The following is an 8,741-nucleotide window of genomic DNA, read 5'->3' as shown; positions in this document are numbered from 1 at the left end:
ATTTTTGTCCAACTTTTTTTTTTTTTTTTTTGCTTTAACACAGGTCCACCACATGTGGTAATATGTGCCTGTTTTTTGGTTATATTTCCAATATTTGTTAGACATATTTTTAAACATTATAACTAACTTAGCAGGTGGTAAGTGCCATCTATAAAACATTTTCTATAAGTTTTCCTTAGAAGAAGTTGCCAATGTTAATTGACAGTTTCTTTCCGTAAGTTTTGCCATTTCTCTTATTCTATATTATATCTAAAGTTTTTTGCCCAGTGCATCGTTTTGTTTTTTACTTGTTCATCCTCCATTTTCCGATTTTGTAAAAATTTTTGATATTTTCTTAATTAGTTTTTCCTCAGAATTCAACAATATCTGATCAAAAGCTGTCTGTCCTTTATAAAGGCTGTACATTTTCATGTCTTTATCATATGTAGATTGTATTTGCAATTGAGGCCACCATGATAATTTAATACCCTGGACTTCAAGTTCTTGCTTAGATTTTAATTTCCCTTCAGTGTCAAAAATGTCTTTATATGTCACAATTTTTTCAAACTTCACCAGATTTGGATATGTAAATGTTAAATGCTTCCATTTTGCCCTATTTTACAACCTTTTCTCTCCCCCACCCCCCACCCCATATTGGGAGTCGCACAGAATTATAGTTGCTAATTCTAATCTAGGCATTTGGTAATATTATTACATCTACCACATTGAAAAAGAAGTTACTTGTCTTAAAAGTTTTGTTTTTACCTTTCCTACAAAATCAAGTTCCCAACATGGAAACACCAACTATCTTATTCTGTGTATTTTGTGTTATTCTGTGTATTCTTTTTTGGCTCTTATTCCCAATCATTTCTTTCCTCTTCCCCCCACCCTCCCCACTTACTCTCTCACCATGTTTAGACCATTTGTGAACCACATTCACAGAGGATGGATGAGGACCTGTATCTGGTCTAATTTTGGGGACTCTACCTTCAGTCTTAGCACCTTCCTTCAGCACTTGCCTTGTTTTAACTTCCTGCTATACATGGCCTTTCTCTGTCTTTTGTCAGAATAGAATAGAATAGGATAGAATAGAATAGAATAGAATAGAATAGAATAGAATAGAATAGAATAGAATAGAATTCTTTATTGGCTAAGTGTGATTGGACACACAGGGAATTTGTCTTCGGTACATAAGTTCTTAGTGTACATAAAAGCTATAAGTGATAAATCATCATCATAGTCATCATCAAAATGCATTTATCATAAATCGTAAGATACAACACTTAGTGATAGTCATAGGATACTAAATAAGCAATCAACATAATTCATACTAGGAAAATAAATAAACCAATATAAATCGGAAAGATGCAAGTAAGAAAGTTATAGTCGTAAGTAGAAAAGGAGCTAGGTAATAAGAAAGATGAGAAGAATAATAGTAATGCAGCCTTATTTAATAGTTTGACAGTGTTGTGGGAATTAGCACTTACCACCCAGAAGAATGAAATATTAAAAAGGCAGAATATTATATTTCTCTAAATGAGAAATGGAGAAACGTGTTTACTAGAGGCAAGAAGCAGCCCCCCCAAGTGTTTCTTAATAGCCCATAGCAGATGCCAATACTTAAGAGCTTACTGAAAGAACCCTACTAGTTAGATGCCTCTATTCATAAGCAAAGCAAATACTGCAGGCATAAATCCATTCGAGACAGGATATTTTAAAACTGCATGCAACCAAGTTTGAGAGCTAACAAAGGCAGAGTGATAGGATTAGAAGCAGCCTCTCACCCAAGATCCAACACAGGACAAAAGTCATTAGGCACAATAGGAATTGTCCAACACCCTTTCAGAAGACAAGCCCCTTCATTGTGCCATCTCAGAGTAGCCCAAACTTCATAGAACAGGAGTAGGCAACTGTGGCCTTTTTACAACCTGTGGACTTCAACTCCCAGAATTCCTGAGCCAGCTTGCACAGGAAAAGGAAGCTCAAATACAAAGCCCAAAGAAGATATAAAACCCCACCCACGCTGAACTCCATTTTGTCAGCTGCCCAGAATCTCATGTGGTTCTGCCTCATCTATAAACCATCTTTCCAATCAGCCTCCATGTTTCCAGTGTCTTTCTCCCAATGAGAAATGTCCTTGTGTCTAGTTCTCTGGTGTGCAATTATCTATAACATCATTTTGAGGGTAGAAGATGAAACAATTTATGCCCACGATGTGAGGTGTCTGTAGATATTTTCACAGTCCTCTTTTTGACTCGTGCAGTATACAGGTGCTCAATGGAAGGCAGCCTGATAGCAATTGTTTTTGCTCACTTCTAATTCTCCGTTGAAGTCTGTGTCTGTCTTGTTTGGTCACAGAGTCAAACCAGACAGTTATAGAGGTGCAGATGACAGACTCCATACTTCCTCTGTAGAACGGGATCAGCAGCTCCTTGGGCAGTCTAAGCTTTCTGAGTTGGCGCAAAAAGAACATTCTTTGTTGTGCTTTTTCGATGACTTTTTTGATGTTAGGTGTCCATTTTAAGTCTTGCGATATGATGGAACCTAGAAACTTGAAGGTCTCTATTGTTGATACTGTGTTGTCTAGTATTGTAAGAGGTTGTAGTATAGGAGGCTTAATAATAAACCTAAAGCATTCTTTAGGTTTATTATCATCTTATTCTTTTGGGAGATAGATATACCATAGAAAGCTTTTAAAATAAACAAACCAACAAATGTTTGCTTTTGGGGAGCTTTACTAATTCGTATAAAATATTCCTTAGGGTTATTAAGACATTACTTTAAAAAAAAGGAGCATCTATCAACGAACCTATGGGCTTATTTTTCCTGATTGTTTATAAAGAAATAAAGAATTTTCCACAAAAGACAGACTTATATTGTATTTTTATTTATATTTGGAAATGAGATAACCAAACAAATACAGATTTTAAAAAATAATGAAATAAAAAAAAAAGAGCAAGGAAAACAAGTGAAGGAAAAATATTCAAAGTACACTTATTTATTTATTCAATTTGTAGAGGGGCCCATGTCAAACAAGGGACAATGGGTAGCAAACAACCATAAAATCAATTTATTTATTTATTTATTTATTTGTTTAAATTTCTATACCGCCCTTCTCCAAATAGAACTCAGGGTGGTGCACAGCCTAAGTAAAAACAAAGCATACAAAATTTAAAAAACAGTATTAAAATAATTAAATATTCTGGCCGTAAATTAAAACAACCCAATTTAAAATCAATTTAAAATTTAGCTCAAGCCAGCCCAGCTAGTTGAAATAAATAGGTTTTCAGGGCCCGACAAAAAATCCGGAGGTCTGTTATTATACGTAACTCTGGGGGAAGGTTATTCCAGAGGGTGGGCGCCGTCACAGAGAAGGCTCTCTCCCTGGGGGTCGCCAGCCGACATTGTCTGGCGGACAGCACCCTGAGGAGGCCCACTCTGTGCGAGCGTACTGGCCGGTGGGAGGCTATTGGTGGCAGAAGGCGGTCTCGTAAGTACCCCGGCCCTAAGCCATGGAGCGCTTTAAAGGTGGTCACCAACACCTTGAAGCGCACCCGGAAGACCACCGGGAGCCAGTGCAGTTCGCGCAGGAGAGGTGTCACATGGGAGCGCCTCGTCGCCCCCATAATCCCCCGCGCGGCCGCGTTCTGGACCAGCTGGAGCCTCCGGGTGCACCCCAGGGGGAGCCCCATGTAGAGAGCATTGCAGTAGTCCAGGCGGAAAGTGACTAGTGCCTGAGTGACTGTGCGTAGAGATTATACAATTAACAACAGAATATGATAACCAAAACACATATATAAACATATACATACATTCTATCTATGGGACATTTATATGACACCCATTTAAGGAAACATAAGATAAAGAAGATAGAAATTCAGTCAAAAGGGCTACTTTCAGACTTTCAAGGTTCTGTTAATATAGCCTTAAAATAAGGTAGAATTAGCAGCTTTAGTCACATTTCCTGTCTGTTTACCTGAGAGGCCTCAGAAATACACACACAGACACACTCACAAACACACACACACACACAATTCCAACAATCTGCAGACATTGTGTCAGTCCTCCAAGGGAAACGAGACAGGAAATATGACTAAATGGGCTAATTCGACTTTATTGTAAGGCTATATTAACGGAACCTTGAGAGTCTGAAGGTAGCACCTTTGGCTAAACTTCTGTCTTCTTTGCCTTGTGTTTGCCTTCAAGGGTGGCATATAGCTGGAGACATATAAGTGTCCCATAGATACAAGAAAAAAACATTTGCATTAAAAACTCAAGTCCATCCATCTGTGTTTCGTTGTTCTTCTATCCTGGGGAGATGTTGATCCAGCCGGGTGATGGTCCAAGCAAGCAGGTCAGTTACAGGCACTGCATGGAATTCTGTCCAATCTGCTACCCAGCCTAAGAAGAGAGAAATCACAGGGCAGAAAGCAAAATCAACCATAGGCTTGAGAGAGAAAAAACCGCACATTTGCAGAAACTGAACATCTCTTAGTCCAACCCTGCACACTACCAACCTGCTGCAGCATATTAAAAATGATGATGGTCGGCATCTGCTCCACAACATATTCAGCCCCAGTGCCATTTTCTAAACCCCAAGGGAAACTTCAGCAATAGGGAATTCTGTGTCTTTCATTGATCTTAAAGCAGAGATATCAACAGTTATTATACAGTCAGAAGTTATAACAGATCAAATTCAACTATTATACCTAATTTATATAATTTATAGAAAGAAGAACCAAAGGGCCATTTCCTGAGATATGGTAGCTTTTCTTCATAGGTGGATCAACGGTGGAGGGTAGAGGTTACAGCTCCTCTATTTCTTGATCTTCTGCATGGAAATAAAAGGTGAGGAAAATTGAAAGAAACAGATGTTGAAATTTGATCTGTTTGTTACACAGGTGGAAAACATATAAAGGTTTTCCATCTATGGGAGTTGTCCTCAACTTATGACAACAAGGAGCTCAAACTCTGCATGATCAGTTATTACAGTTTTAAATTAAGTTGCCACATGACCGAATTCTATTTTACAATTGTTTTTACAACAATTGTTAAGTGAATCACATGGTGGTAAATCCAAAAGCAGATTATCCAGTGGCTGGTCCCCCCCCCCCTTTTTTTTTTTTTTTTTTTTTACATTCATTGAAGTTTTCGTAGGTGGTTCAAGTCTGCCAGATTTCCCTGGAAACATCACGGAAAGCCTGCTGTACTTCATCGAGCTGAAAGATAAAGAAATGCCTCATCGTGTTGCCAAGGTTCTTGGAGACTAATTCTCCTTCCCTTGGCTCATCACTCACATATTAATGGCAAGATATCCTTCCCAGAATTTTCTCAAGTGGAATGAGAGGAAAAAGACCCCCCTGCACTCTCTCTGGCACCAAGAGGGAGGTGATTTGAGGGTGGGGTCCCAAAAGCTGTGGGGGGCTCAGAAGCTACAATTTAGGTTAACTTAGTTTTGCTGCGTACATCTATCCTGGGATGATGGTTTCCACAGGACAGGAGCTGGTTTATCACCGGCAAAAACAGTTTCCCATGTGGGTCCAAGTTCTGTGGAATTGACAAAGAAAAGAGATGTTTTCTCATTTCTGAGAATCAAGAATCTTGCTGCCGAAACACACTTGTGCAATTTATGATAGTGTTCCTTTGAGCTGCCATGGGACTTCTGGACCTTTACCTTCAGAATGAAAACAAAGTATTCTGTCGTGGGAGATTGTCGGAGTAGGTTCCTCATTGTTAGGCCAAAGGCCTCCTCCAACAACTTTTTCATCACCTGACAGGAAACATAAGAGATGGTGCTATTTCTTTTGGACAACATTTTCCCATCCATGCAACATTAGAAAGGAAATCCCAGAAATGTTGGTTAAAGTGGTACCTCAGAAAGATCTTCCTCCTCTGCATCCAGGGTAGCCGTCCAATAAAAACTGGAAAGGTCCATCAGCATGGATTCTATTGGTTCGTCCCTTTCTGGTGTTATCTTGCTGTGGGATTAAAAGAAGAAGAGATATTAGTGCCCATATTAATGAGCAAGCCTCCGTTCCATTTTTCCCACAAGAATAAGATAAGCTGGCTCAACTGAATGCCCTCCCCCTTCTTAATGACTGAGTACCCCAAACAGACTTTTCTCACCCACTATAAAAGAAACAATAGACTGACCTGAGATCATACATTTCCAGCAATGCAGCTAATCCATTGACAAAGCTATGCTCCTGCAACAGAGCCTGCCAGGAAACAAAAGAGGAGACAATCAGAAAAGTCAAGCTCAACCAAGTTGCTCCAGAACATCTTCTTTGTCCCAGCCTGTTTTAACCTGCTACGTTCCTGCAACAGCTCACCTTTCAGTCCAAAGGAAAATTGTTAAGGGTCCTTTTGAGCTTTTGGTAAACTTTCTGAGAATTCATAGTAGTTTTCCTCCTCTCCCTTTCCCTCTGATATCTCCCCATCATCTTTAACTCTCTCCCTACCCATCACATTTTTATTTCCGGGCACTGGGACCCTCATTTGCACACTTTTCTTAAGGTGAAACAGTGCAGTGATCACACTGAGGACCTGGATTAGGCGATGGTCCTGTGCAACTGAAAACAGTTTGGCTGTCAGTCAGGGCAACGGACTCTCCCAGAATCCCCAGTGCGCTTCCTATTACAAGGAAAGCTTGAACCCTTCTGAGACTCTGTTCATCCTAAGGAATCTTTTGCCCCAAACTGAGATTGGGCAAAAAAAGAGTGGGTTTGAAACCCAGAGGCAAAGCCCAGTGAAAAAACCTCTACTTCCAAGGGGTACTTACTATTTGCTGTGTCTCTCTCCTCCTCTCAGAGACCACTTGGCGCATATATTGGCTTATCTCCTGGTCTCTTCTTATACAGGCCAACTCTGATTGTGCTACTTAGAAAAGGTCCTGCCTCTCGGCTGTCCTTTGGAGGGAAATCTGGGAAAGGAGACAGAGAAGGTGGAATCTTAGAGACTTTTTAGATCTCCAAAAGTTGAAGGAAAGACACTAAAATCAGCCCTTTGCAGCATCCTTCCCTCGGAGACCCAATTCAAAGGCTTTTGTGGTTGCTGGCTATGTCTCTTTTAGGGGAAAGACCTAATGCATTCTCTATATCCTCCCACCCCAGTTCCCAGGATATAGATAGGCTCCACTGAGTAAATGTGAAGTTTCCCAGAAGAGTCTCATGGAAGCATAACAATTTGTGGAAAGTTAATGTCGATTCAGAAGCTGTTACTTATTCTCGAGGATCTTGCCCAATAACTCCAGCACACAATACATTAGTAGAATCAATGATATTTATTTAAAGCATGTCTATCTCTTACAGGTGGTCAGCTGGAACTGGGCTCCGGGCCACATGGATGGAGCTTACATACCTTGGGGGCAGAGTTGAGGTAGGGAGGGGACAAGGAGTAAAGGTGTCTGTGGGTGTTAACCCTTACAGGTCATTGCCTCGTGATGTGAGCATGTGGGTCATGCGTTTATACATGACAAAAACCCCTCTAAATGCCTGGCCGAGATGTTTGGGTGAGTTGGTTATGTGAGTAAGGTGCTACATGTGGACACCTAGCTTTGACGTTAAGTGAGCATATTTTTTTTTTTGTAGCGGCTTGGAGAGTATGTCTGCCGTCTGTTCCTCGGTTTCACAATGTACGGTTTCGATGAACCCAATGCTTGAAAGCTGCCTGATATGCTTGTGTTTAATGTGTATATGCCTCAATCTCTGGCCTACTGCGTCTGCCTTAGATATTTCGATGGCCGCTCTGTTGTCTTCGTGGATGACGATTGGATACGTAGGTTCAGCCCATATGTTGGAGAGCAAGTCATCAAACCAAACTAAGTTGTTGGTGGCCTTTGACAAACATATGAATTCGGCTTCTGTGGTGGATGTAGCAACCAAGTTCTGTTTACCCGTGTACCAATGTACGGGACTGTTATTAAGGAAAAATATGTACCCAGATGTGCTCTTCCTGCTTTTTACGTCCCCTGCCCAGTCAGCGTCAGCGTAACACGTTAGTGTCGGTACTTTGTAGGTTTCTGGCTCCAGACATAGGCAGGCATTAGAGCTGTATTTCAAATATCTGAGTATCCTCTTGACGGCTTCCCAGTGGTATATTGTAGGTTTGCCAACATGCCTGGATAGGAGGTTGATGGGTAAAGCGATGTCAGGCCTTGTCCAGTTTGCAATATACAGTAGCCTATGGTAGACCTGTAAAGGGTGTTATCGATGAATGTTCTGCTTCATTATACATGTTCTTCAAGAAGTCTGGCTGCACTGGAGTTTCACAAGGCTTGGCATCGAGCATGTTACACTTATATAGGAGCTCTAGGATTTTCTCCTTTTGGGATAGCCGGAAACCTTTGTTGGTTTTGGTGATTTGTACTCCTAGGTACTTATCTACCTTTCCTAATATTTTCAGGGAGAAGTGTTTCCCTAGTTCATCAGCAAAGTTATCACATTTGCGTGTCTGGTTACCAATGTGTAATATGTCATCCACGTATATAAGGACATATTCAATGGAGTCACCTTCTCTCTTGATGAAAAAATAGTTGTCAGCTGAGGTGGCTGAGAAGCCCATTGATCTGAGGATTTTGGCTAGGCATTCGTACCATCTTTTCCCTGATTGCTTTAGTCCATACAGGCTTCTATTCAGAAGCCATGTTTCCCCCTTTAGTGTACCTTTGCTGGGAGGGGCCTTGACGTAGATTTCCTTGTCAAGTTCCACATGTAGGTATGCTGTTTGCACATCAAATTGGTGCACCTCGAAACCCAGGATGG

At 40.8% G+C, this 8,741-nt stretch overlaps 1 long non-coding RNA gene across 1 annotated transcript; it reads right to left on the bottom strand.

Moving 5' to 3' along the window:
• Window positions 1-5,792: 5,792 nt before the first annotated feature.
• Window positions 5,793-6,846, bottom strand: LOC148112931 (uncharacterized). Its single transcript, XR_015728813.1, has 3 exons — window positions 6,761-6,846; window positions 6,133-6,197; window positions 5,793-5,957 (listed from the first exon to the last, which is right to left on the bottom strand). It is a non-coding gene; the product is annotated as an uncharacterized LOC148112931 (long non-coding RNA).
• Between the last annotated feature and the right edge of the window lie 1,895 nt (window positions 6,847-8,741).

The sequence above is a fragment of the Pantherophis guttatus genome, chromosome 7 (genome assembly GCF_059756535.1).
Source record: "Pantherophis guttatus breed Tessera chromosome 7, ASM5975653v1, whole genome shotgun sequence".
Taxonomy (NCBI): domain Eukaryota; kingdom Metazoa; phylum Chordata; class Lepidosauria; order Squamata; family Colubridae; genus Pantherophis; species Pantherophis guttatus.
This window is presented reverse-complemented; position numbering and strand designations above follow the sequence as displayed.